Below are 27,904 nucleotides of genomic sequence, written 5' to 3' on the forward strand. Positions count from 1 at the left end.
TGATGTCGTTAATATATGATCAGATTTAAGAAGAAAAGGCTACCCACTGACCGTTCGAGATAGAAGCGAGTTGTGCAGTCAGTTGTAGTAGTACAAGAAGAAGAAAAAGGTATGACCGCTTTTTTGTTTCTAGTGTTTTGAGAAACCGAACGGTCATGGCAGTTTCCCTTCTGCAAGAAGTGACAAATCTAAATGTAAGTTAAGTGAATGGAGTGTTGTTCTGAAGCTATTTTCTTGTGGCATTTTTATAATCAAGTATATTCAAATGGGAAATAAGCCACAATTTTACCTAAAAATGATTTTATTAACGTTTCGACGCCCAAGTCGGGTGTCGTTGTCAAAATACAAAATAATACTAAATAAATAAAAATGTTGTTGCTTAGTAAAAAATTCTTCTAATAATTTATTTAATCTGACTCATTTATATCGGCAATTCAGACACGTATTATACATTTTAATAATCAAGTATATTCAAATGGGGAATAAGCTACAATTTTACCTAAAAATGATTTTATTAACGTTTCGACGCCCAAATCGGGTGTCGTTGTCAAAATACTTATTTCCCATTTGAATATACTTTATTATAAAAATGCCACAAGAAAATAGCTTCAGAACAAATACATTTTAAAGTAGACGACTTTAAAATGATATTGCCAATATTGATGAGTTGCATTCCTGTGACGACTTTACTAAAAGATAGTTCATTCGATTACATGAAATCAATCCCAACTCAAGAATATCCGCCACAAAAAATCATAGCATGTAATCTGTCTTTAAAAAGACAACCAAATGTAACGGTGGCACCGAAATTCTCGCGTTAGAGATTCCATAGTAAATCACGAGGGAAAACCAGGAAAAACCTCGTGATACTATCCCGACATCGTAAGTATTTGGGCTTACATTTGGTTTACTCTCAAAACTAATACCAAATTCTGACTTGATATTTTAAATTTTAAATAATACTAAAATACTAAATATGTACTAACTCGATATGTTACTGATTTACTAATTGTGGTATTTTCTTTCTATTGACTTCCTCCTTTAATATGGGTAACCACATCCTACTGCATTCTACCGAGGAATTTGCGACACAATTGGTTTCATTTAGCATAATTAGAGCCGCTTCTTTGATTATTGGCAATATAAGCCGCAATGGGCTCTTCTTTATCTCCATTATTGGCTAATATATTTATGGAGGATTTCGAAACTAATATCATTTCTAAACAAAATTTAAAACCCACAGTATGGTGGAGATATGTAGATGATGTGTTTTCCATATGGCCTCATAGATCGGAATTGTTGGATACGTTCCTGAATATTATAAACCATCAAGAAGAGACAATAAAGTTTACAATGGAAAAGGAATACAATAACACCCTACCTTTCCTCGATGTTTTGGTCTCAAAGAAGGATACTGGATATGAGACTCAAGTGTATAGAAAACCAACACACACCAACAGATATCTCAATTACAAATCAAATCATAACATCAACGTTAAAAAGGGAATCATTAAATCCTTATATGATAGAGCCAAAATTACTTGTTCTAACGAAAATTCATTTTTAGAAGAAAAACAATTGTTAACATCTGTTTTATTAAAAAATGATTATCCCATATCGTTTATAAATAAGGAATTGTCAAGATTGGATCGAATGGAACAGAACAACTTAGAACGGGATCCTACAACATTCACAAGAAATAATACGAGGAAAATATCAATACCATATGTAAAAGGACTATCCGAGAAACTTAAAACAATAGGAAATAAATTCAACATATCAACAACATTCAAAACAACAAACACTTTGAGATCTATTCTATCTAAAACTAAACCTAACAGTGAACAAGAAAGAACAAAGAATTGTATTTCTAAAATACCTTGTGAATGCGAACAATTTTATATAGGTGAAACGTCAAGACCAATAGACGTTAGAGTAAATGAACATCAGTCTTATATAAAAAATAGAGAATTTGATAGATCTCAAATATGTCAACACGCATGGGATAATGAACATAGAGTTCAGTGGAGAGATTCAAGTATAGTCCTAAAAGAAGCAGATAGTAAAAAGAGAAAAATCAAAGAAGCGGCTCTAATTATGCTAAATGAAACCAATTGTGTCGCAAATTCCTCGGTAGAATGAAGTAGGATGTGGTTACCCATATTAAAGGAGGAAGTCAATAGAAAGAAAATACCACAATTAGTAAATCAGTAACATATCGAGTTAGTACATATTTAGTATTTTAGTATTATTTAAAATTTAAAATATCAAGTCAGAATTTGGTATTAGTTTTGAGAGTAAACTAAATGTAAACCCAAATACTTACGATGTCGGGATAGTATCACGAGGTTTTTCCTTGTTTTCCCTCGTGATTTACTATGGAATTTCTAACGCGAGAATTTCAGTGCCACCGTTGCATTTGGTTGTCTTTTTAAAGACAGATTACATGCTATGATTTTTTGTGGCGGATATTCTTGAGTTGGGATTGATTTCATGTAATCGAATGAACTATCTTTTAGTAAAGTCGTCCCAGGAACGCAACTCATCAATATTGGCAATATCATTTTAAAGTCGTCTACTTTAAAATATATAATACGTGTCTGAATTGCCGATATAAATGAGTCAGATTAAATAAATTATTAGAAGAGTTTTTTTACTAAGCAACAACATTTTTATTTATTTAGTATTATTTTGTATTTTGACAACGACACCCGACTTGGGCGTCGAAACGTTAATAAAATCATTTTTAGGTAAAATTGTGGCTTATTTCCCATTTGAATATACTTGAAGTGAATGGAGAGTTAGGACGAGACTTCATTCTGCTGGTTTATCTTCTCGAACTAGAGCAATTAGACCGACTCGTTCCCGTGAACACCGCATTGTCAGATTGAATTTTGCACGAGAATACACAGCTTGAAGAAAGAATACAGGATCGAGGTCGTGTAATGCTTTCCGATAAATCGAGATTCTGTCGTAGGGGCTCAGACAAGCGTGTAAAAGTGTGGCGAAGTCCAGGCGAGAGGAATGCTCAAGCATGTGCTGCGGAACGATTTCCATTTGGTGGAGGTTTAGTAGTTATGGCATGGTGAGGCAAATTGTTTTATCCTCGCACAGAGATAATCTTTATCGAGAATGAGACATTTATGATGCATAGGTACCTGACACAGGTTCTAGAAGACTATATTTTAACGTTTATGGTTATTCTGGAAGACGATGCAAAATGTATGCATAGTAAATAATAGCCTCACACTACTAGGATAGTTGCTGGCAAATCACATGATCTGCTTGGCCTACTCGCCAAGTCGCGTCTAAATATCAATCGCAGACAGCTTCGCAACATATTAGTGCAGGAATGGAACAATCTTCCGTAGAATGTGATCCAGAATCCAATTCAAAGCATACCGCGCAGTTTGAAAGCTGTTATCACTACCAGAGGAGTGAATAATCGCTATTGAGTTAAAATTTCTTTTTCTTTACACAAAGCTCCTTAAAATAAAAACGTCCATTATTAATATTTAGTATATATCAAATGGTAGGTGAGCAAAGTATGCTAAATGTGCAGTCACTCGAGCGCTTTGGGGGCCTATTGGGTTGTGATTATTAGGTCCTAAAATCAAAAAAAGTTAAGTAAAATTTTCCATTTTAGTGGGCACTTTCCATTTTTTAATTTAATTTTCCATTTCCAACAATCGTTTTTTCCGATTATAGCGCCATCTATCCATAATTCGAAAAAAATGTTTCGAATAAAAGTTGCTTATTTTTATGCAAAGAATCCAAATCTGCAATAAAAAATGGGGCTCCCATTTAAGATTTTAAAGTAACTCCCCACACCACCTTCGTGGGGGTCGTGTTTGGTACCAAACGATAGAGTTTTCAAAAATATCGAATAAGTGTATTTTGTAGTATTTCGATCTGATGTTTATTTTGTGAAATATCGCGGGATTTGTATTTAAAATTTTAAATTTACTTCCCATCCCTCTCCGTGAGGGGTTATGTTTGGTATCTTTCGATAGATTTTTGAAAAATATTGAAAACGTGGTTTTTAGTTTTTAGATCTGACGTTCTTTTTGCGAAATATTCGCTTTTTTTGTGAAAATTTTAACTCGTCCATTTCCGTACGCCCCGCTCAAATCGTCAGGTTTTTGAAATATACACTCTTTTGCATGTAGTTAATTTACCTAATCTTAATCTGACAATTTCGAGTATTTTAAGGATAGATTTTTTTTTCGGGCCCCCCTGAACGAACTCCCCTGTGTTAAGAGCCAATATATGGTAGAGGTACATCTGCAGGGTACCACGTTTCTCCCCATATGATAATCTGACGTGCTCGAGTAACTGCAAGAATCCCCTCTTGGGCTCCCCTACCAAAAGGAAAATTGTTCAAATTAATTACGTTCAATAAGCAATCCGTTAGTTAACTAAAAGGTGGGATGAAGCTCTAACCTTCAGATTAGTTTATAAATTTGAAAGCTATCGAACTATTATGAGATATAGCATTTTGAGTGAGAACTTTTGTTAGTTTAAAAAAAATGGATAAAAAGAAATTAAAGCATTGCTTATTGGCGAAAAAAAATATTCCTGAAGCCAAAGTTTGGCTTGATAAATATTATTCGGACTCTGCACCAGGAAAATCAACCGTTGACAAATGGTTTGCTAAGTTTAAACGAGACCAAATGAGCTCCGAGGACGATGCACGCACTGGACGCCCCAAAGAGGCTGTTACTGACGAAAACATAAAAAAAGTCTACCAAATAATGTTGGATGACCGTAAAGTGAAGTTGTTCGAGATAGCTGAGACTCTAAAGATATCAAAGGAATGTGTTGGATATATTGTGCATGAATATTTGGGTATGCGAAAGCTCTGTGCAAAATGGGTGCCGTGAGAGTTCACAATAGATCAAAAACAACAACGAATTGATGATTCTGAGAAGTGGAAATGTTAGGATATAGAAAGTCTAATGCTCACAATCTTATTGAAGGTTTTTATTTAAACAGTTTTTGGGCGACCGGTTTCGGCGTTTACAGTTTATACGCCATCATCAGGCTCTTTCAGAAACTGAACAAGCTAAAATTAATAAGCTGTTAAAATACAGCTTGATCTAGGTTAAGTTTTCGGTTTAAGTCTAACAATAGGTGACAAGTTTATAGAAAACAGAAAGCTTCACAATGGTGTTCCAATATACCAGGACTACTCTGATGTTAACTGTTTTAGTCAGTAATATGATATCTAAAGTATTAATAATGATATTATTGGTACTTATGTACATATCAGTACAAGAAAAATACAGTGTACAATCTGATGTTTGATTGTAACATTGGGAAATTGGGACCCAAGTGTCTTCCTTGATTTCAAACTCGCATGAGTAACCAAAAGATGTGACTTTGTTGCCTAGGTGTTCAGATTTTACTCTCACTAATCCAAAGTGTGTGTAAGAGAAGTCAAAGTAGTTTATTTTAATGTAGTGCAATAAGAAACACATGTGTGTTTCTGTTAAAATAAACTATTTGACTTCTCTCACACACACTTTGGATTAGTGACAGTAAAATCTGAACACCTAGGATTAGTGAGAGTAAAATCTGAACACCTAGGCAACAAAGTCACATCTTTTGGTTACTCATGCGAGTTTGAAATCAAGAAAGACACTTGGGTCTCAATGTTAAAATCAAACATCAGATTGTACACTGTATTTTTCTTGTACTGATACGCAAGTACCAATAATATCATTATTAATACTTTAGATATCATGTACTGACTAAAACAGTTAACATCAGAGTAGTAATGGTCTATTGGAACACCATTCTCAAGCTTTCTGTTTTCTATTAACTTGTCACCTATTGTTAGACTTAAACCTAAAACTTAACCTAGGGCAAACTGTATTTTAACAGCTTATTTATTTTAGCTTGTTCAGTTTCTGAAAGGGCCTCATGATGGCGTATAAACTGTAAACGCCGAAACCGGCCGCTCAAAAACTGTTTAAATAAAAACCTTCAATAAAATTGTGAGCATTAGACTTTCTATATCCTAACATTTCCACAATGTGCTCATATCAGCAGCTTGTTTATCATTCTGAGAAGTGTTTGAAGCTCTTCAATCGTAATGAAACCGAATTTTTGCGTCGATATATTACAATGGATGGAACATGGCTCCATTATTTCACACCGGAGTCCAATCGACAGTCTGCCGAGTGGACACGTCATGAACCGGCTCCAAAGGGTGAAACAGTCCAAAAGTCGGCTGGCAAGGTCATGGCATCAGTATTTTGGGATGGGCATGGTATAATATTCATCGACTATCTTGAAAAGGGAAAACCATTAACAGCGACTATTAGGCTCCGTTACTGCAGCGCTTGAAGGACGAAATCATGAAAAAACGGCCCCATTTGGAGAAAAAGAAAAAGCTGTTTCATCAAGACAACGCACCGTGTCACAAATCAATGAAAACGATGGCAAAACTTTATGAATTGAGCTTCGAATTGCTTCCGTAGCCACCGTATTCACCAGATATGGGTCCCAGTGACTACCACCTGTTCGTTGATCTCAAGAGAATGCTCGCTGGAAAGAAATTTGGAATCAATGAGGAGGTAATCGCCGAAACTGAGGATTATTTTGAGGCTAATGACAAATTGTATTATAAAAATGTTATTGAAAAGTTGTATGACCGCTCTAATCGTTGTATCTCCCTCAAAGGTATCTATATTGAATAATAAAATCAAATTTTATCAAAAAAATTTCTTTCTATGTTTATGCCTACAAACTTTTCAGCCCAAATGTTACAACCGCAAATAGTTAAAAAAATAATAATAATATCTAAACATAAATTCAAATTACGGGATGACACTAATTTTATGCTCGGCACTGTACATATTCAGAACAGAAAATAACATTGTGATCCTAACCCGTTACTGCTATCGTCGCGATCATAATATACAAATGTAACCATTTGCTTAATGCAATATTTTGATGTTATCTTTATACAAAACATTGTCATGCTTATTTCGTTCTGCCAACAGTTGTAATAAAAACTGCATTTGAATAATAAATCTATTAAGGAAGTTAAAAATTATTGGCCTGTTCTTTATTACCAAATACAGTAGCAGAATCTCACTAACGCGGCACTATAAAAAAAACCACATGATGCCGGGTTATTGACAAGTGCGGATTAATAGAAAATAATAAATAATATAGAAAAAAACATAATAAAATAAAACAAAGCATTTCATTAAAGGGAATAGTACGCCAGGAATTGAACGTTTTGGAGTGCAATTTTCCTCGTTTCATTTTGGAGTGTAAATTGGAGTGTAATGTTTCTTCTGTCAAAATTTGGATTTAGGTTCCTCTTACTCTCTACTTAACTTTTGGACTTGATTTTATGGTTACTTCTACTTGTGGGGTGAAAGCCACCCCTTCTTGGTGTTGAAAAAAATGTTCAAAATAAGTCCGGAAATAGATAAATTGACTAAATCTAAGCAACTTTGGTTCTTTAGTTTTTTCATTAAGAGGCTACAGTAGCGAGCAACAGGTAGCAGCAAACGCGTTCCAATATTGCGGCTCTAATTTTGAATATTTTGTCGAGATATTTGGCACACATATTCGTAATATAATAAAGAATGGCGGTACAGAGCCCAATTTTAGAAATATGTTAGTACGTGGAAATTACTCTATAACTAAATAAAATACTGAAAAAAGGAGCCTGTACCGCCATTAAGAAGAAAAAAATAATAAACTTTCTTCAAATAAACTTTTTTATCTCATGCCTAGATTTTGTGTAATCTTGGAACTACTAAAATTTTTTATTTCTAACAAGAAATCGAACATATTATAACTAAATAACTAATTAGGCAACATAGAGAAATTATCAGTGTCATTTTGACAAACCTGCGTCAGATTTTCTCTAATTTGTTCTGTCATCTTTATTGATATCAGTCCAGTGCAGTAGTGTGTTAATTTAAGAATTCGTTATAGTTGTTTCATAGGAAAATAGTCTTTATTGATAGTCATTTATTATATTTTTGTTGTTGTTGTATAAGTTGTTGGCCTGTTTGAAATAATAGATTGTTGTTAATTGTGTTTTAGTTCAGTTCTATGTAGGTAGGTAAGTATATTTTACGTAAAAACATTTCGAATTCTAATGCGAGTATAAAGATTTAGGAGGATATTTTATTTTTAACATGTTATCAATAGTTTAACGAAATGGGAAAAGTTAATCAAACGACAAATAAAGCGAATAATTCCAAGAAAAAGTCCATTAAAAGCCGTGCCAAAATTATGAGAACATCGAAATTGGAGCCACCACAAATTTTAACAATGTAAATACCTATGAGAAGTAATCTACTGTTGTCATACATAAAAAAAGTGTGAAAAGTTGTTTCCCATGAAAATGAAATTCGTAATAAATCTATGTTTAGGTACAGAAATCCTGACTACAGTACAAATGCCAATTTTTTTAGGTAGATATTCATAGTCCTGTCGCCAAGGGGGTACAACGGCCTCCTTTATTCAGATGGTCTTACCCAAGATTTTTTTATGTATCTTGACCCGTAGAACACGAATTTGTTGGGTAACAGTTGATCCGGATGTCGATAAGATTGTTATAAACAAAGAACTTGAGGAATTACATAACAGCGATTTCTCGCAAAACAAAACATTTTTTTTTGTATTTTTTGGATCATTCTAAGCAAAAACTGTTCTGACAAGTTTTTTCGTAGGATGCATAGTTTTCGAGATAAACGCGGTTGAACATAAAATCGAAAAATTGCAATTTTTGAACCCGAAAAAATTTATTTTGCTAAAGGTGATACAGTAGCGATCAACAGGTAGAAAAAACGCGTTCCAAGATTGCAGCTGTAATTTTGAATATTTTTTCGAGATATTTGGCACACGTATTCGTAATAAAATAAAGAATGGCGGTACAGGGCCCAATTTGAAAAATATATTAATATGTGGAAATTACTCTGTAATTAAATACAATATTAAAAAAACGAGCCTGTACCGCCATTAAGAAGAAAAAAAAATACAATTTCTTCAAATAAACTTTTTTATCCGATGATTAGATTTTGTGTAATTTTGGAACTACTAAAATTTTTTATTTCATTAGTAGTTCCAAAATGACACAAAATCTAGGCATCGGATAAAAAAATTGAAGAAAGTGTATTTTTATAAAAAGTGCAGGAGCTAACAATGCCGAGGAAGATCTATCAGGCTGCATCTCACTTCCCGCCTGTCCAGCACGGTAAAATTCCAACAAAGCTTAGTTCCGAATACTCAGATTACGAGTAGAACTAATCAAAATAATAAATAATCATTCCATGAAGTACGACTTAACCTGGTAGATTTCCCTCGGCCTTCTTAGCTCCGGCAATTCGTTGGCTTGCAAATTTTAGAAGCCACAAGCCACGATTGGTTTAACCAGAAGACTAGTTCTAAGTTTTATTTTATTTTTGATATTGTTAATATTAGAAGTAAAACTTTCGTTCGTCTTTAGCAGATACCGCCACGGCATTCATGCTATCATTTCGTTGTGAACCGATAACGGTAGCCCGAATTTTAGTAATTCAAAGAGAATGAAATATGCACCTCTGATGGGACCCTAAGAAGGGTTAAAGGGTGTTCTAGAGTGCCTTTGGCGCTCTATGAACTAAATAAAATAAGACTGCTCTCGGTTCGCTTCACAATGAAATTATTATTTATTATTATTTTTTCGTACAAATACCTATGTTAACATAAAATTTTCACCCATTTGGGTTTATTTTTATAAATATTTATTTACTAATAACAAAATTGTTTTCGGTTACTTCCATTTAGCGCGCCTATGAGTTAAATTGTCAATAATATTAATCTTACATAATGTCAAAGATTACCAATGTTGGCAAAGTTTATGATACTATCTCCCGAAGTTATATTTTATTGCTACCTGTTGATCGCTACTGTTTACTCTTAAGTCAATACTTTTTAAAGTATTTGCGAGTAAAAATTTTCATTTCTCAACAAAAAAACACGTTTTTAGACGGTTTTCCGCAAATAACTCAAACGGTAAATATTTATAGAAAAAATATTTATAGAAAACATGTAGCTTATAAAAAAAAAAAAAAATTTACTGTCGTTAGAACGCCCGACCAGTAGTTTCAAACTAGTAATCTGTTTGCTTGAACGCCATCAAACAAATGCGCATGTTCCTGATGGTTTCAGACCGTTTGAAACTGACGCTAGAACAAACCTATTAATAGATTCTAGAAGTTCGACTGGCTTAGAATGATTAGTTTTTAAAAAACTGGAGTTAAAAGCGAATAACGAATTTTTGTGGTCTGGTAAAAAATGCCATTTTCTTCAGAATAGAAAGATTAGTCAGAAATACGACAAAATGTTTAAAAATGAAATTGTAGGTTCTACGGCAAAAATTGAGTTAATCGTAAATGAGTATATCGAAAAACATTGATTTTTTCTATATAAAACTAACACTTTCGATAGCGAATAAATCGAAAACTATTAATTTTATCAAAAAATGTATAGAATATTTTTTGCTTAGAATGAATATTTTTATCAACTTTTGTGGTCAAAAAATAATAAAAAATTTCCACCCCTATATGGGGTGGCAACCACCCCCATGGTAAAAGAGATTTTCGGCATCATATAGATTTTAATCCTTGGACTATCCACTACTTATTCTCAAATTTTCAAGCAAATCGATCCATTCTGTAAAAATTGCGAGGTGAAAAGCTTCGGTTCCTGGACTACTACTGGTGTAAATATTAGATTCGTTATAATGGGTAATAGTGGAGTCAATGAAGGTTTTCACCTCCGATTTCGTTGAACCTCCATCGATTTTCATGAAAATTGGTAAGTATGTAGAGGATACCTCAAGAAACAAAGGTGACATGGTGCCAACTTGCGCTTTTACCCTGGGGGTGGATGCCACCCCTTCTCGGGGGTGGAAATTATTTTATTAAAAATAATACCACTAATCGACAGAGCGACAAATTATAAGTAAAATTTGTTATATAAAGTTATTACAATAAATCAATAGTTTTTGAGTTATTAAAGATCAAAAGTTTTGATTTTTCCTGAAAAAAATCCATGTTTTAAAGCAGTTTTTCATAAATAACTCAAGAACCATAAGTTTCTTCAAAAAAGTTGTTATTACCAAAATCGAAGATAATATAAAAATAAATAATCTTCTTATTCGAAAAATCCTTTATTACATATACAAAGTGAGTTATATGCAATTGAATGTATATTTTTTTTCCGCGAGTACTCAAATCTTAGTATTCAAGCTTAAATAACAGGAAAACGATGCACTTTGTTAAATATAGATACTAAACATTTTAATAAAGTACTTAAAGGTAACTATCAAAAAGCTATATAAGAAGTCGATAGCATAAAAATTAAGCAAGTTATGATGGAAACAAGAGGACCCTTTCAGATTTTTTAGGGAAGAATGAAAAATGAGACATACGTCATTTCCACAAAAATTAAAATTTATAGTAACCCATTTAAAACTTTATTTATTTTAACATAAGTAATAACTTCAATAATTTTGACCGGTTTAGAATGCATATATTTGAAAAAAAAAATACGATTAAAAAAAATTTGAATTTTTCAAATTTTCGTGAATTTCATTTTCTTTTGATAATAACTCCAAAATTGCTCGATATACTTAAAAAATGGTAGAGAACAAAATTTTAGATTTAACTTTATTTAAGCTTTTCATTTTTTTAATATTTTTTTACGACAAAAAATAACCGAGATAGAAACATTTAAAACCTAAATTTTACTGCGAGAACCATGTAACCGGGGCCCTTTCACCTTGTATTAAAAAAAAATAAAGGATTTAGAAAATTATGTTTAATACAGTGTTATAGACCTTTTACTTAGATTTGTAATGGTTTTTGGATAAATCTCATATTTCAAAAATTAACGGAGTTATTTTTAAAAAACCAATAACATTTTCTTTGAAAAAATTTTATAGCGGAGATTTTGTATGTATACAGGTTGTGGGAAGTCCAATTAGTCGTTTGTTGTAGGAGATATGAAAAAAGTTTATTTAGGTGAGATTGGGGCATAGATAATATCAGAAGTTAAATACATTTCCAAATATACAGGGCCACCCATATTGACAGGGTGAAACAAAATTATCTTTTGTTTAATGGAACACCCTGTATATTTTTACATTTTTGGATTCTCCTCTATGTTTTATTTCTTAAAATATGTTTTGTGATGTTATACGAAGTAGTTTAAAAGATAATTACGTTTTTTTTTTCAAATTTCATAGCAATATTCACCCCCTGTATAATTGTAGTGATTTGACATCAGAAAATCAATTTATTTTCAAGTGATTTTTAATATAGTCTATTATTGTTAAAAATTATTAATCTAGCAAAACGTTTAATTTTAGCTAATACAGGGTTGGTCGAAACTGAATGAGTGTTTTCTCAAAGTTTGAGAGTATGAGTTTTCTCAAACGGAGCAGCCTGTAATGCCTGTAACGAACATTGTAATGAAATGCTATTGTATAGCACTTTATTATTTCCCACCTTGCCAGTGAGAACTGATTTTCTTTTTGAAATCCCTAACTTTATGTCTTTAATTATTTTAAATATTGTAAACGATTAAAAAACAATCAAATTAAATTGAAATGAATAACCAGTGTATATCTTCCACATTTACTTCATATTTAACGTAGCCTGTACCATAACATTGCACAGATTATTATCCCTGTATAGCAACGATATACCATGAATGTGAATTCATACTTGAGAAATGTCCTATATCCAGTCTCACAAAAAAAAAGGGATTCCTCAAACATAATATATATGCAGAGAAAATCAGCCAAAGTGATTTGCGATATCTAATTAAAGGCCGTACCAAGTTGGTTTTGTTGAATATAGCATGAAAGCACGACGATACTTTAGTGATAAGCGTATTTTTCGTAGTAGCTATAGTATGTTGTTTTATATTATGTATTACCTATATTAAATTAGTTTTAGTATGTTTCGTTTACCTAAAAAATGTAAAACAAACAAAAATTCTGTTTTTCTTGTAGTTGTTTTTTCGTATAGATATTGTTTTATATTGTAGTAAATTGAATTTAGTTTTAGTATGTTCCGTTTGTTTGTAGAATTATAATTAATTAGATTTGCTTTAATTACTAAAATAAATAAATTTTCAATTATATTTTATGTATTTGTGGAAAAGGAAACCTAGCATTAGCGGCAACATTTCTATAACGGCCAATTGTTTTCTATTTTTAGTGGCCGTTATTGTCAGGTTTTACTGTACCATTAATATTTTATTAAATTATGAAATATTATTTAAATAAAAAATTTATAAACTTGATAAAAGAAAGTTTTCTTAGAATTTACTCCTCTATCTAATTATGGGGTTATTTTTAATAAAATAGTGTTCACCCATGAGAAGGGGTAACATCCACCCCCAGGATAAAAGCGCAAGTTGGTACCACATCATTTTTGTTTCTTGAGGTATCCTCTAACTACTTACCAATTTTCATGAAAATTGATGATGGTTCAACGAAATCAGGGGTGAAAACCTTCAGTGACTGCCTTTTTGGAAATATAAAAGAATAGTTTTTTTCGTGATTGTCGATTTGCTAATTTTCTGATTTTTGTTTGCTATAAGGTTTGAAAAATTAATAAAAATTATAAATCATGCACATAAATGTAAAAAAATATTTATTTTACTTAATTAAACGAGATTGCTTGAGCCAGAATGCTGAAATCTGCATTTTTATCATTGAAAAAATAGGTGGATTTCACCAATAAAATGCAGAAAGCGCAACTTGGTGCCATATCACTTTTGTTTTTTGAGGTATCCTCTAACTAATCAACAATTTTGATGAAAATAGATGAAGGTTCAAAGAAATCGTGGGTGAAAACATTTAGTGACTACACTTTCAGAAATATAGAAGAATAAGGTTTTCGTGATTTTCGACTGGTTAATTTTCAGATTTTTGGTTGCTATAAGGTTAGAATAATTAAAAAAAATGCAATTCATGCACATAAATATAAAAAAAATATTTATTTTTCTTAATTATACGAGATTACTTGCACCATAATGCGGAAATCTGCATTTTTTACAATTTAAAAAGTAGGGGTGTATTGCACCCCTAAATTGCAAAAGCGCAAGTTGATGCTATATAACTTTTATTGCTTGAGGTATCCTCTAACTACTTACCGATTTTTATGAAAATCGATGAACGTTCAACGAAATAGGAAGTGAAAACTTACAGTGACTGCACTTTCAGAAATCTAAAAAATAATTTAAAAAAAGGGGTGTATTTCACCCTTAAAATGCAAAAAGCGCAAGTTGGTACTATGTCGCCTTTGTTCCTTGAGGTATACTTTAACCACTCACCAATTTTTATGAAAATCGATGGAGGTTCAACGAAATCTGAGGTAATAACTCATATCCACCTTCATTGACTCCACTATAATAGTATGCCTTTTTTGTTTATTGGTAAACATAATCGGCCTTTTATATTATAGTTATGAATAAATATAAGATTTACTTTCTTACACAACTTCTTTGCTCTCCGGTCTGTTCTTCATGGTATTGATATATTTTATAATACTGCTTCAAAAATGAATAACCATTTTCAATTTCGTTGCAAAACGAAAATACAGCCGCATCATATTCTAGTCCAATCAGAGAGTGCAGCAAGCACCTCTACCGGTTTCAAAACTTATTAGTCTCTCATCAGGAGGCACATATACTGCTCTCTCTGATCCAACCAAAACAAACCCCGGCGTGCAGTCACGGATTGCAACGAACGAAATGGCATAGATGCCCTAGCAGCAACTGCTAGCAAAAGACTAAGTTTTCACTCTAATGGCATATAAAACAACGTAATGTTAATGTTACTCTATATCCCACCGATTGAAAACAATGGGAACCTTAGTCTCAGCATCCGTATGGCTTGCAAATTGTAGAAGCCTCGGAGATGTAAACAGAGAAGTTTCCCATTGTTTGCAGTCTGGTGGGATATAGAGTAACATTACGTTGTTTTAAATGACATTAGAGTGAAAACTTAGTCTTTAAACAAAAAAGGGTGTATGGAAACAGTCTGCACACCCAGTAGAAGTAGATTTGTAGCTCATGAAAAGTAGGTTGGAGTTTCCGAATTCGTCAAATTCCAAATCGAATATTTCAACGTAAAATAACCAAATATAAACCACGCTTCGGGGAAAACTCATCACACCTTTTTTTAAAGTGTTTAAAAAAGATTTACTTTTGTTTTTTAAAAAATTTCTAGCGCCAAAACTAATCAAATTATGCTCAAAATAAAGTTACCCTCTTTTTTTGGTAAAATAAAATCGTGAAAATCACCCCCAATTACGCACATCAGATGAAATTACTCGTTACCGCTTTACAATTTACTTTTTTTGTGTTGTTTAATATGATCTGTAAGTTTCACTTTTTCAAAAATTTTATTTTTTAAAGAAAGTGGTTTTAAACTATTTTTTTTATTTTGAAAAATTAGTGTGACGAAAAATCGCGAGGGGTAAAAATGTAAGTTTTGTATTAAGAAATATTTTGAATTTATTTTTTTTTTTGTAAGACAGAAATTGGTTATGATATGGCTGTTGAACGCTTGCATACACTCGTGATTAGCGACTCGTTCAAACCCTTTCAACTACAATCCTTTCAAAAACTAGTACTTTGAACCAGTGAAGCTTACAGATCATAAACAATACCTAAGTAAAATAAATAGTAAAGCAGTAGCGATTAATTTCATTTTGGATGCTAATGTGGTCGTGATTTTCACGATTGTTTTACCAAAAATAGAAGCTAACTTTATTATGAGTGTAACCAAACAAAAATAAAGCTCTTTTAAAAACCTTAAAAAAGTTTGGATGAATTTTCTCCGAAAAGTGATTTATTTTTTGGTTATTTCATGTTGAAATATTCAATTCTGAATTTTACAAATAAGAACCTACTTTCCATGAGCTACAACTCTACTTCAACTGGGTTTACGGACCTTATAAATATAACATTCATAAATATAACTACAATTAACGATTCCTGGTGAAATCCCAAGATTAAAATGACTCGGTCGTATAACTAGAATGATAGGGGGAAGAACTCTTAAAGATTTAATTAACACTGAAGTTGTTACAAAAAGGAAAAAAGGATGCCCAGAAAGAAAATGGACGGAATCATTAAAAGAAGGTCTGAAATTGCTGAGGGTAAATATTGGGAAACATTGTGAAGCTGAACTATATACATAATTTTGGATTTTTAGTCCGTATTTTCTAATAAAGTGGAAGCTGTATAATTAAAAAATATTAATACCATGAAGAACAAACTGGAGAGCAAAGCAGCAGTGTTAGAAAATCAATCTTATATTTATTCATAAATATAATATAAAAGGCAGATTATGTTTACCAATAAACAAAAAAGGCATAATTACCCATTATACCGAATCCAATATTTACACCAGTAGTCCAGGAACCGAAGCTTTTCGCCTCGAAATTTTTACAGAATGTATCCATTTTTACCAGACTACAAAAATTCGTTATTCGCTTTTAACTCCAGTTTTTTAAAAATTAATCATTCTAAGCCAGTCGAATTTCTAAAATCTTTAATACATAAATAAAGAATAATGAATAAGGCTAATGACTAAAACCACCGCTAACATATAAATTACTTATTATGCATCCAATTGGATTTCTCCTGTTTTTTTTTTAAATATATTGTAACTGTCAAATCTTTTAACCGTAACTTTTTTTTATTTTTTATCTTAAAAAGTTTGGTAAAAAAGAATTTTGTAGGTTTTTACAAGATCTATAAGGCTATTAATATTAAATCCTTTTGCAAACCACCACCTTAAGAATTAAATAGGCTACAATTTCTGTTTTAAACATTGTTTCGTATCTCTGTGGCTAATCTGTTTATTCTGAAGAAAAGGTCATTTCTTACCAAACTACAAAAAACCGTTATTCGCTTTAATCGCTTTTACCTCCATTTTTTTAAAAACTAATCATTCTAAGCCGGTCAATTTTCTAGAACCTATTAATAATACATAGGTAAATAAAGAAGACCAAATAAGGTCAATGACTAATTGAAATTAGAGTGGTGATTAGGGGGTTGTTTCGGATCACATTTTCGCCGAAAAAAATAGGGGCTGACATTCTTTTCATTTTAAGTCACTTAATTTTTGAGCTAGCGACTTTTTTTTATTTCTGGAGATAGATATTTGTAAATACTTTAAATTAGTCTAAATAAGTTATTCTCGAAAAATGTATTATACTTTAATAGTTTTAACGTCTTTTGACTTTGAAACTACAATATTTAGTATTTGACGAAGAAGAGCTACCATATAATAAAGTATAGCTCGATTACTATTCGTCTTAAAGAAAATTAGAAAAACGGTTTTGTTTATTTTTTCAAATGGCACATTTTGTTAAGCAAAGTTGTTTTGATAAAACGAAAAATTTTTGAGTTATTAGCGGAAAACCGATTGAAAACATTGAATTTTTCGATATAAAATTAACATTTTAGATAGCGAATAAATCGAAAACTATTAATTTTATCAAAAAATGTATTGAACGTTTTTTACTTAGAATAAATGTGTTTACCAACTTTTGCGGTCAAAATATAATAAAAAATTTCCACCCCCGAGATGGGGTGGCAACCACCTCCATGGTAAAAGCGCCTTTCGGCATTATATAGATTTTTATTCTTGGACTACTTATTTTCCACTACCTACTTATTTTCAAATTTTCAAGCAAATCTATTCATTCTGTAAAAATTGCGAGGTTTTGTCCTATTTTAAGCTCTCATTACTTGGACTACAGTCTTCGAAGAAAATCATTAATTTCTAATACTAATAGAGAAAACTGGTTAAATTAAAATTAAAATAAAAAATCATACAAAGTTCTTTAATCTTAAGCGTTCCCAAATTAAAACAGATAAACAATTGACTGAGATAACTGCAAAAAATCCTATTTTTGCAGTAATATATCAATGCTAATAACTTTGATTTTTTCATAATGATATAATATGTAATATAATTATTAGATATACTAAATAATTTTTTTTTTATTTATTTGGTTTAATGCCTTGAAAACTACTGGCCATTAGCATGGTACAGTTGATTTTGCAATCACATACCTAGTGTACTGTGTAGTGCGTGTGTGTTGAGTAAATGTCGTGTTACTTTGAAAAGTCGACTCCACTGTCAAAGTTACAAAGTGACGCTAATAATTATATACGAATGTCTGCTGCATTTTTGTCACACGCTTGTAAGTAGACCCAATAAATCTGGTGAAAAAACACACTTTACAGAAAAAGCAAAACTTTCTATAACTAACTGTAAACAAGCTACTTACTACATTTTTAAAATCATATTTTGATTGTTTATGAATATTAAGCGTAGTTAATTGAAATCATTCTAAAAGAAGATATAAATTTTATGATGTAACTTATGCTTATGTATCTAACTTAAGCTTCTATAGTCTATCTATAGTGAAGAGTAAAAAGTTATAATCCGTTAAACTCATATACTCGTAAAATACCGCCACGTATAGACGAGAGCATTTAGCACAAAATAAATAAATTTTTAAATACAGCACCTAGACACTTGCAGTTTTTTGCATTATGTTCAGGATGACGTCAGGAAAAAAGTCTAATATTCAAAAATGGGTGGAAATGCATAATTGCAAAAATGCATCAAAAATTGCATAAATATAAAAATAAAGTCAAAATCAGTATACTAAGGAACAAAATTCATTATTTGGGGGTTTTTGGGGTCACTAAATACGATTACACCATCAGAACTGACCCTAGGATCACCTGGTGCCCAAGGTCAGTGCAAAAGATGTCATCTTCTGGAGTTTCGATGGTTTTCGGCATTAAATCGATGCAAACGGATTACTCGCGGGTTTTAGGGGTCACTAAGTACTAATATGCCATTAGAATTGACCTCCGGAGTACCTGGTGCCCAGGGTCGCTACTAAGGCACGTCATCTTCTGGAGTTTCGAGGGATTTCGACCCTAAATTGATGCAACTGGACTATTCGGGAGGTTTTAAGGTGGTTAAACACGAATATGACATCAGAACAGACCAATGGATCCCCTGGTGCCCAAGGTCACTGCAAGGGACGTTATCTTCTGGAGTTTCGAGTGATTTCGGTATTAAATTGATGCAAACGGCTTACTTACGGGTTTTTTGGGGTCGCTAAACACGAATATGCCATCATAATTAAATACCGGAGTACCTGGTGCCCAGGATCGTTACTAATGCACGTTTTTTTCTGGAGTTTTGTGTGTCTTCGGCATTAAATTTATGTAAACGGCTTACTCACGGGTTTTTTTGGGGTCGGTAAGCAAGAATATGCCATCAGAACTAAACTCCGGAGTACCTGGTGCCCAAGGTCGCTACTATGGCACGCCATCTTCTAGGGTTTCGAGGGTTTTCGGTATTTAAATGATGCAAATGGATTACTGGAGGGATTTTGAGGTCGCTAAACACGAATATGCTATCAGAACCGACACCATGTGCACCTGGTGTCCAAGAGACGTCATCTTCTGAAGTTTTGAGGGATTTTTGGCATTAAATTAATGAAAATGGATTACTAGGGGGTTTTTCAAGTCGTTAAACACGAACATGCGATCAAAACTGACCATCGTAGCACCTGGTACCCGCGGTCACTGCAAGGCGCGTCATTTTCTGTACGAGGTTTTTAGGTACTATATTGACGCAAACCGATTACGTATCACACCGAATCAACTGGTGCCTAGGGCACGCCATTTTCTCGAGTTTCGAAAGTTTTCGGTACTAAATTGATTCAAACGGATTACTCATGGTTTTTTGGGGTTGCTGAATACGAATACGTCGTTAGAACACACACTTTAACACCTGGTACCTAAGGCACGTTATCTTCTGAGGTTGCGTGAGTTTTCGGTAGCAAATTTATAGAAACAAATTACTTTTGGGTTCTTGGGGTTGTTGAACACGAGTATGACTTAGATGAAGGATTCTGGAGTACCTAGTGATTACGATGGTCAATAATAACGCCAACGCATAATAACATTGTAATAATAGAATATAGTAAATCGATCTGGAAATAAATAAAGGAAAAACCTTGTCAGATATAAATAAAGTTTATATAAATTTTATATATACATAAGTAAGAAAATTGAATAGCACAGTGACGTCCCTTGCAGTGACCATGGTCACAAGGTGCTCCGTGAGTCTGTTCTTATGGCCTGTTCCTGTTTGGTGTCCTCAAAAACACCCCGAGTAATCAATTTGCATCCATTTTATGCCGAAGACCCTCGAAACTCCAGAAGATGACGTTCTTTAGTGGCGATCCTGGGCAGCAGGTGCTTCGGAATTAAATTCTGATGACATATTCGTGATTAGCGATCCCAAAAACCTGCAAGTTATCCTTTTGCATCAACTTAATACTGAAAGCCCTCGAAACTCCAGAAGATGACGTCCCTTGCAGTGACCTTGGGTACCAGGTGATCTGGTGGTCTGTTCTGATGGCATATTCCTGTTTAACGACTCAAAAACCTCCGAGTAATCCATTTTCATTAATTTAATGCCGAAATCTCTCAAACTCCAGAAAAGGACGCCCCTTGCAGTGAGTCTGGGCTCTAGGCTCTAGGTGCACAGGGAGTCTGCACAGGGGTTTTGATGGCATATTCGTGTTTAGCGACCTCAAAAACCCGTAAGTAATTCGTTTGCATCAATTTGATGCCGAAAGCCCTTGAAACTCCAGAAGATGACGTCCCTGACACTGGCCTTGGGCACCAGGTGATCCTAAGGTCTGTCCTGATAGCATCTTCGTGTTTAACCACCTCAAAAATCCCCCGAGTAGTCCAGTTACATCAATTTAGTGCCGCATTCCCTCGAGACCCCAGAAGATGACGTGCCTTAGTAGAGACCCTGGGCACCAGGTACCCCGGAGGCCAATTCTGATGGCATATTCGTATTTAGCCTCAAAAACCCGTAAGCAATCCGTTTGCATCAATTTGATACCGAAAGCCCTCCAAACTCCAGAAGATAACGTCCCTTGCAGTGACCATGGGCACCAGGTGATCCAAAGGTCTGTTCTGATGGCATATTCGTGTTTAACCACCTCAAAAACCCCCCGAATAGTCCAATTGCATCAATTTAGTGCTGAAATCCCACGAAACTCCAGAAGCTGACGTGCCTTAGTAGCGACCCTGGGCACCAGGTACTCCGGAGGTCAATTCTAATGGCATATTCGTATTTAGCGACCCCTAAAACCCATGAGTAATCCGGTTGCATCGATTTAATGCCGAAAACCATCAAAACTCCCGAAGCTAACGTCTCTTGCCGAGACCTTGGGCACCAGGTGATCCGGGGGTCAGTTCTGATGGCGTAATCGTATTCAGTGACCCCAAAATCCCCCCAAATAATAAATTTTGTTCCTTAGTATACTGATTTTGACTTTATTTTTATATTTATGCAATTTTGGATGCATTTTATGCACTTTACAGTGCAATTATGCATTTCCACCCATTTTTGAATAGTAGACTTTTTTCCTGACGTCATCTTGAACATAATGCAAAAAACTGCAAGTCTCTAGGTGCTGTATTTAAAAATTTATTTACAGTGGAACTTGCTTATAGCGTCATTGAAGGGTCCAGTAAAAGAATGACGCTATATCAGTGTGACGCTATACAAGAGGTAGAAAAAAATGAGATTTTAACGAGGCAAAATTTTATTACAGCATTATTGCTGCATTTAAGATAAAAAATAAGAAATAAAACCTATTATGTACATAAAATTTACATTTTATGAAAAAGTTCTCTAATGCTTAAAAAGTCAATTATTTTCTTCTGTACAACCCTTTCCGAAAAATAAAGTTTGCAAACCGGAAACCCTTTACATTTTATCCTTCATAAAATAAAAAAAATGACAACCGTCTTTAAATTTTATGACGCTATAGACGAGGGTTACCTTATTTTTAGCCGATAAAACCGGGTTTTTAATAATGTTATTGAATAGGTATTCGCCGGACCTATTAAAATTGACGTTACAACCGAGATGACGTAACTACCGAGGCCGTAATATCCAAGTTCCACTGTATTCGGGTGTTTTTAGTGCTAAATGCCCTGGTCAAGTAAAGTGAAGGGGAGAACTGTCCGCTGAAAATATCTCGACTTGTTTCTTATTATTGGTCATCGAGGATTCTGTTTTTTTGAAAACTTTATTTTTTCACTCACCAGATTTTTATTGAGAAAACTTACAAGCATGTGGCATAAAGAATATCAAATGTATTATAAATGCTTTAAGCTAAAAAGTCTTCTATTAACTGCTTTTTAATGACAAATTTAGTAAAATGTTGAAGTATTCGTTAATATACCTGAAAAAAAGCATCAAGGAATCGATTACGATTTACAAAATACTTCTAAAGTGACTGTTTTGGCAAGTACAGATATTTAAATATTCGCTCTTCTGGAAAACAAACTGAATTACTTATAAACTATTTGACATATCTGCTTGAAAATCACACTCTAATAACTAATTAATAGTCGAGGAAATGAAGCCGAAAAAACGGCAAAACCTCGCAATTTTTTCGTCCAGCATCGATTTGTACAAAAATTTGGGATTAGGCTCACTACACCCTCTAGTTAATTTTCTATATTGAGCCGTTGTACGCTTTTGGTTTTTTAAGGGTTAAAACTACCCCTAATTGTAAAAAATTATAAAACAACATTTTAAACTTTAATATTGTCAACATTTGGTTCTTACTAGTTACATAATGATTATTTTATGCTTTAAGATATACTAACATAATATTTCAACCCTTAAAACCATCCTTGTTGGAGCAATATATAAAAAATTTACATATCCTAAAAGAATAATTTCGACTTGCCTCGATTTACATAAAAATTTGCGATTAGGATCATCTCACCCTGTACTTCATATTCTATATCATGCTTAAGGGCGTTGACTATTTTTAGGGGTGTAAACTACCCCTTATTGTCAAAAATTATATAAAAACATTGTAAACTTTAATATGGGTAAAATTTGGTTTTGATTGGTTAAATAATGATTGTTATATACTTTAGGATATAATATCATAATATTTCAAACCTTAAAAACCACCCTAAATAATATTACAGTTTTTATAAGTAGATATAAGTAGCATTAAAGAATTACAAAAACATTTATTTACACAAAAATACGAATTTACAAATATGTACAAATACAAATACAAATAGTTTTTTAGTCATCTTCCAGTATACGAACCGGTTCTGTGGTATTATACATACATTGAAAATTATCCATAAGCGGACTATCCGAATTTTTCGAAAAAAAAATTTCGTTTTATAAACATATCTCCTTCATTTTTGGCGATAAAAAGTTTTTTCAAGAATGACTTTGTAGAGTTTTTAAAGAGTTATAAGAATATGTCAACTAAATTCCGTAAGATCCCTTAGTTTTTAATTAGGGTGGGTTTAAAGGGCTCGAATAAGGGGGTGTTTGCTCGTAAATAGAGGTTTAAACAGCTATATCTCGCTAACTGTTCACTGTAATGAAAATATTGCACAAGTAAATTTTATTTATTAAAAAAGCTACAATTTAGTAGTTTATCATTCTTTTCGTATTTTCAGTATTTTCGGAGATATTTTGAAGAAAAAGGTGAAAAATGGGAAATTCCAAAAAATTAATTTTTCTTTAAACTCCAATTTTTCTAAAATTAGGCCTTTTAAATAGGTCAATCTTCTTGGATGTGTTGATAATACAAATATAAAAGGAATTACAGAAAGGTGAAGACTAATTTTTAATTAGGAGGGTAGTTAGGGAGTTGTTTTCACTGATTTTTTCATAGAGAAAAGCAGGTACCGACCTTTTTTTGATTATAAGTCACTTAATTTTCAGGCTAGAAACTTTTTATTATTTTTTTTTGGAAGGCCTAACTGTATACTTTAAAAAAGATTATTTAGGTTTTCCTCGAAAAATGCAAACTTTTTCCGTTATTTTACTTTGAATATTTCAAATTATGCATTTGACGAAAAAAGCTAACTTTTAACTTGCCGTATCTCGGTTTGAATTGGTCTTAAAGATATTACAGAAAAAGAATTTGGTTTGTGTTACTAAAGTATACAATTTTGATATCTAGAGTTTTTTTGATTAAATGCATAGTTTTCGATTTATTCTCAAAAAACCCTCTAAAAAAGTCGATTTTTCATCGAAAAACTGTTACTCTTCAAGCGCGAATAACTCGAAAAATATTAGTTTTACGAAGAAAATCTAAAAAATTTCTTTTTCTGAGAATTACGTTTTACATCGATTTACATTGTTAAAATGTAATAAAAAATTCCCGCCCCGAGATGGGGTGGCAACCACCCCAAGGTTTTAGCGTACAGCGGCATGATATAGATAATGATCCTTGGACTATTCCCAACTTTCTTTGAAAATTTCAAGTAAATCATTTCAAGAAAAATTGCATTTCCTCGACTGTAAGTGCCACAATTTTGGGTGGTTATGTTGCAGTAGGAATTATGGAAAAAAACAACGTTATTAATATGTATAAACATTACTGCAAAAATAAGGGGTTTTTTGCAGTTATCTCGGTCAATTATTTATGTATTTTAATTTAGAAACTTTCATATCTAGTTACAACATTTTTTATTTAAACAATGTTTCTCTAAAATGTATAAGAAACGTCTTATAATAGGCAAACAATGATTTTTTGCTTTTTATGGTTATTTAAAAGAAAAATAAAGTAAAATTAGCTGTATATCTCCAAATTGTCATTAGACCAAATGCCTTTTAAAACGGTCAAATAACCTTATACGATTCTTCCCTACTGACTGGCGTAATTTACTTACGTAAATATTCAAAAAACCTAATTAACCTAGAATAAAAATAAATAAATTATAAAAATATATTTTTAAAAAGATTAACAAAGAAAATTTTCAGAATTATTTTAGAATATTTAGAAGATATTGTAGTCGTCGGAATATTTGACCCTTTTCTATTTTTAGTCCAGGACGGATCTGTTTTGAGATGGACGTTGAGAGGTGACTCAAATTTTTTTGCAGAAATTGCTTGAAAATAAATCAAATAATAATATTTGAGTTATCCTCCCTCTCAAAAAGGTCCGGAACATTGTTTAAATAATCAAAATGTCAAAAATTTAAGGAAAAATTCGATTTTTTTCTTTGTTTTTTGATTATAACTTTAAAAGTATTCATTTCCGAGAAAAGTTGTACTGACATAAAAGTTGCGTAATTCAATTTACTACAATATAGAATTAGTTAAAAATTTAAAAAATAGTAACCCTAGTTGCAAAATAGCAATAAATGCGAAAAAACCATACAAAAACAAGTATTCGCATTTTACGTTTTTCAACCATTTATGCTACACTTAGGAGCTTAATATTTCTCCCTAAAAAACTTTATGATACAGTAAAACAATAATGTAAATTTCATTAAGATCGGTTTAATAGATTTTGCAAAATAAATTTTGCAATACAGCTTTCGCAAAAAGAATTCATTTTTTCAAAATGTTACAGGACTGAAAGTAAAGCAGATAGCAAGTTGATTTTTTTTTTGCTTATAGAAATTTACTCTACCTTTCATTTGCAATTTTCAAAATTAAAATCGATTAATTACCACGGCGTCAGAAAATTTTTGAAATAAACAATAATTTTTGGTGCTACGCGCAGGACAGCTGTGTTCGATTCACACAGGTTGATTTCCACCAAAATTTCTTCTAATCTTTATCTAATATATTACTTTCTTACTCTATATTTTGTTGTATTTTAATATTGTAATTCCACAAAAATCAAACTAATTTTATTATTGTTTGTGAAATATTGTTTAAACAATTGAATATGTTTAAAAATAATAAACTTTTATTATTTAAGTTAAAATATATGAACAAAAAAAATTTTTACTAATAAAAGTGTTATTTCAAAGGATAGAGTATGTGTTTTTATTTTGCAATAAACAAATTTATTTATTTATATCAAAATGTCATAAAAATTAAAATGTATCAATCATTATAAAAGGTCATTGAAATGCCCAATCAGAGCAACCTATCTGCTGTCCTGCGCGTAGCACCAATAATTAATGCTTATTTAAAAAAATTCCTGACGCCGTGGTGTTAAGCGATTTTAATTTTGCAAAATTGCAAATGAATGGTACAGTACACTTCTATGTGCAAAAAAATTTTCAACTTGCTATCTGCTTTATTTTCAGTCCTGTAACATTTTGAAAAAATGAATTTTTTTTACGAAAGCTGGATTGCAAAATTTATTTTGCAAAATCTATTGAACCGATCTTAATGAAATTTACAGTATTGTTTTACTGTATCATAAAATTTTTCAAGGTGAAATATGAAGGTCCTAAGTGTAGCATAAATGGTTGAAAAACGTAAAATGCGAATACTTGTTTTTGTATGTTTTTTTCAAAATTATTGCTATTTTGCAACAATTGTGAGTATTTCTTAAATTTTTAACTAATTCTTTATTATAGGAAATTTAATTACGCAACTTTTATGTCAGTACAACTTTTCTCGGAAATGAATACTTTTAAAGTTATAATCAAAAAACCAAGAAAAAAATCGAATTTTTCCTTAATTTTTTGACATTTTGTTTATTTAAACAATGTTCCGGACCTTTTTGAGAGGGAGGATAACTCAAATATTATTATTTGATTTATTTTCAAGTAATTTCTGCAAAAAAATTTGAGTCACCTCTCAACGTCCAAATGTACTAATATTTTTACAGATCCGTCCTGGTCTATTTACTAATTGTTTTAAAATATCCACCCTGATGGGATGTGAACCCGCATATCCTCACATATCAAGGAAGGCCAGAGGCTACGAATTTATTTTTCTACTGACATTCATATCGTCCCTTAAATAAAAATTGCACAAATTAATTTATTGACTTTTTAAAAAGTATACAATTTAATTTTAAACAATTTCATAATAAAGTTATTTCTGATATAAATTTGTTTATATTTATAAAATGTACTCATCCAAAACAATTTATTTGATATACTTCACTTGGTAACCAACACTTATCACTTTTTTAGTTATTAAACATTTAATATGCTCTTCGTTAAAGTTGACTTTATTTTATGTTTTTTACATAGCTGGTAATTAGGAATTAAGGTATTAAAATACATAATATTTATACTTAAATAGTTACTTACGATTTAACGATTGTATTAAATAATCCACCAGTCGCTTTTCAAGTTAAAAAATCAACAACTCAAAGCAAACATGCCAACACAAAGTTTTTCATTCACTGTAACACAAAAAATGTTAAAAAAAAGTCCAAATAACCACTTTGTTTTCGATCTGTCAAACGTGCCGGTACGTCTGGCGCACCGAGCCAATATCCTTTATTTACACGAGAAGAGAAGAAAACAATTGAGAATCGACCCGCAGCCGGAAGCAACTAGACCGAGATGCATGTAGTCTTTACATTATTAAGAGGTGTTGCCCATCCTGCTCCGTGCGCTTGTAGCAGTAGAAGACGATGAAGTTATGGTAGTTATGAAGAAGTAGTATATGGCTTTATCGGCGAGTATGGGATGGGAATATGCCCAGAGCTCAGCTGTTTTCAGTGCGCTTTCGCTCTCTACCGTAGCGAGACAACGGAAGGGCACTTATAGGACGAGCGCTGATACTATTTCGGGTATCAATGGGATTCCTGCAAACTACAAGTTAAAGAATCCCGTAATATAAAACTACTTTTTTCTGTGCGTTTATATGAAAACGTTTGATAAATATAAAGCTAAAATTAAACCCACAACCTCCTATATTCGGGTGTATACCATCAATCATAATTTATGAAAGGTATAATTAATTTAAAAAATCCTTTAAGGGCTACATCACATAACGGTTTCGAAATAAACATTTCATCATGAATGCTGCTAACAGGGTTACATG

The 27,904-nt window shown here is 32.2% G+C and overlaps 1 protein-coding gene across 1 annotated transcript in view; it reads right to left on the minus strand.

Moving 5' to 3' along the window:
* Window positions 1–27,492, minus strand: part of LOC114344544 (growth arrest-specific protein 2-like) — a 389,075-nt gene extending 361,583 nt beyond the window's left edge. Inside the window, exon 1 of the mRNA XM_050647073.1 lies at window positions 27,163–27,492. The gene's annotated coding sequence lies outside the window, so the exon portion shown is untranslated. The remainder of the gene's footprint in view (window positions 1–27,162) is intronic.
* Between the last annotated feature and the right edge of the window lie 412 nt (window positions 27,493–27,904).

This window comes from Diabrotica virgifera, chromosome 3, assembly GCF_917563875.1.
Source record: "Diabrotica virgifera virgifera chromosome 3, PGI_DIABVI_V3a".
NCBI lineage: Eukaryota > Metazoa > Arthropoda > Insecta > Coleoptera > Chrysomelidae > Diabrotica > Diabrotica virgifera.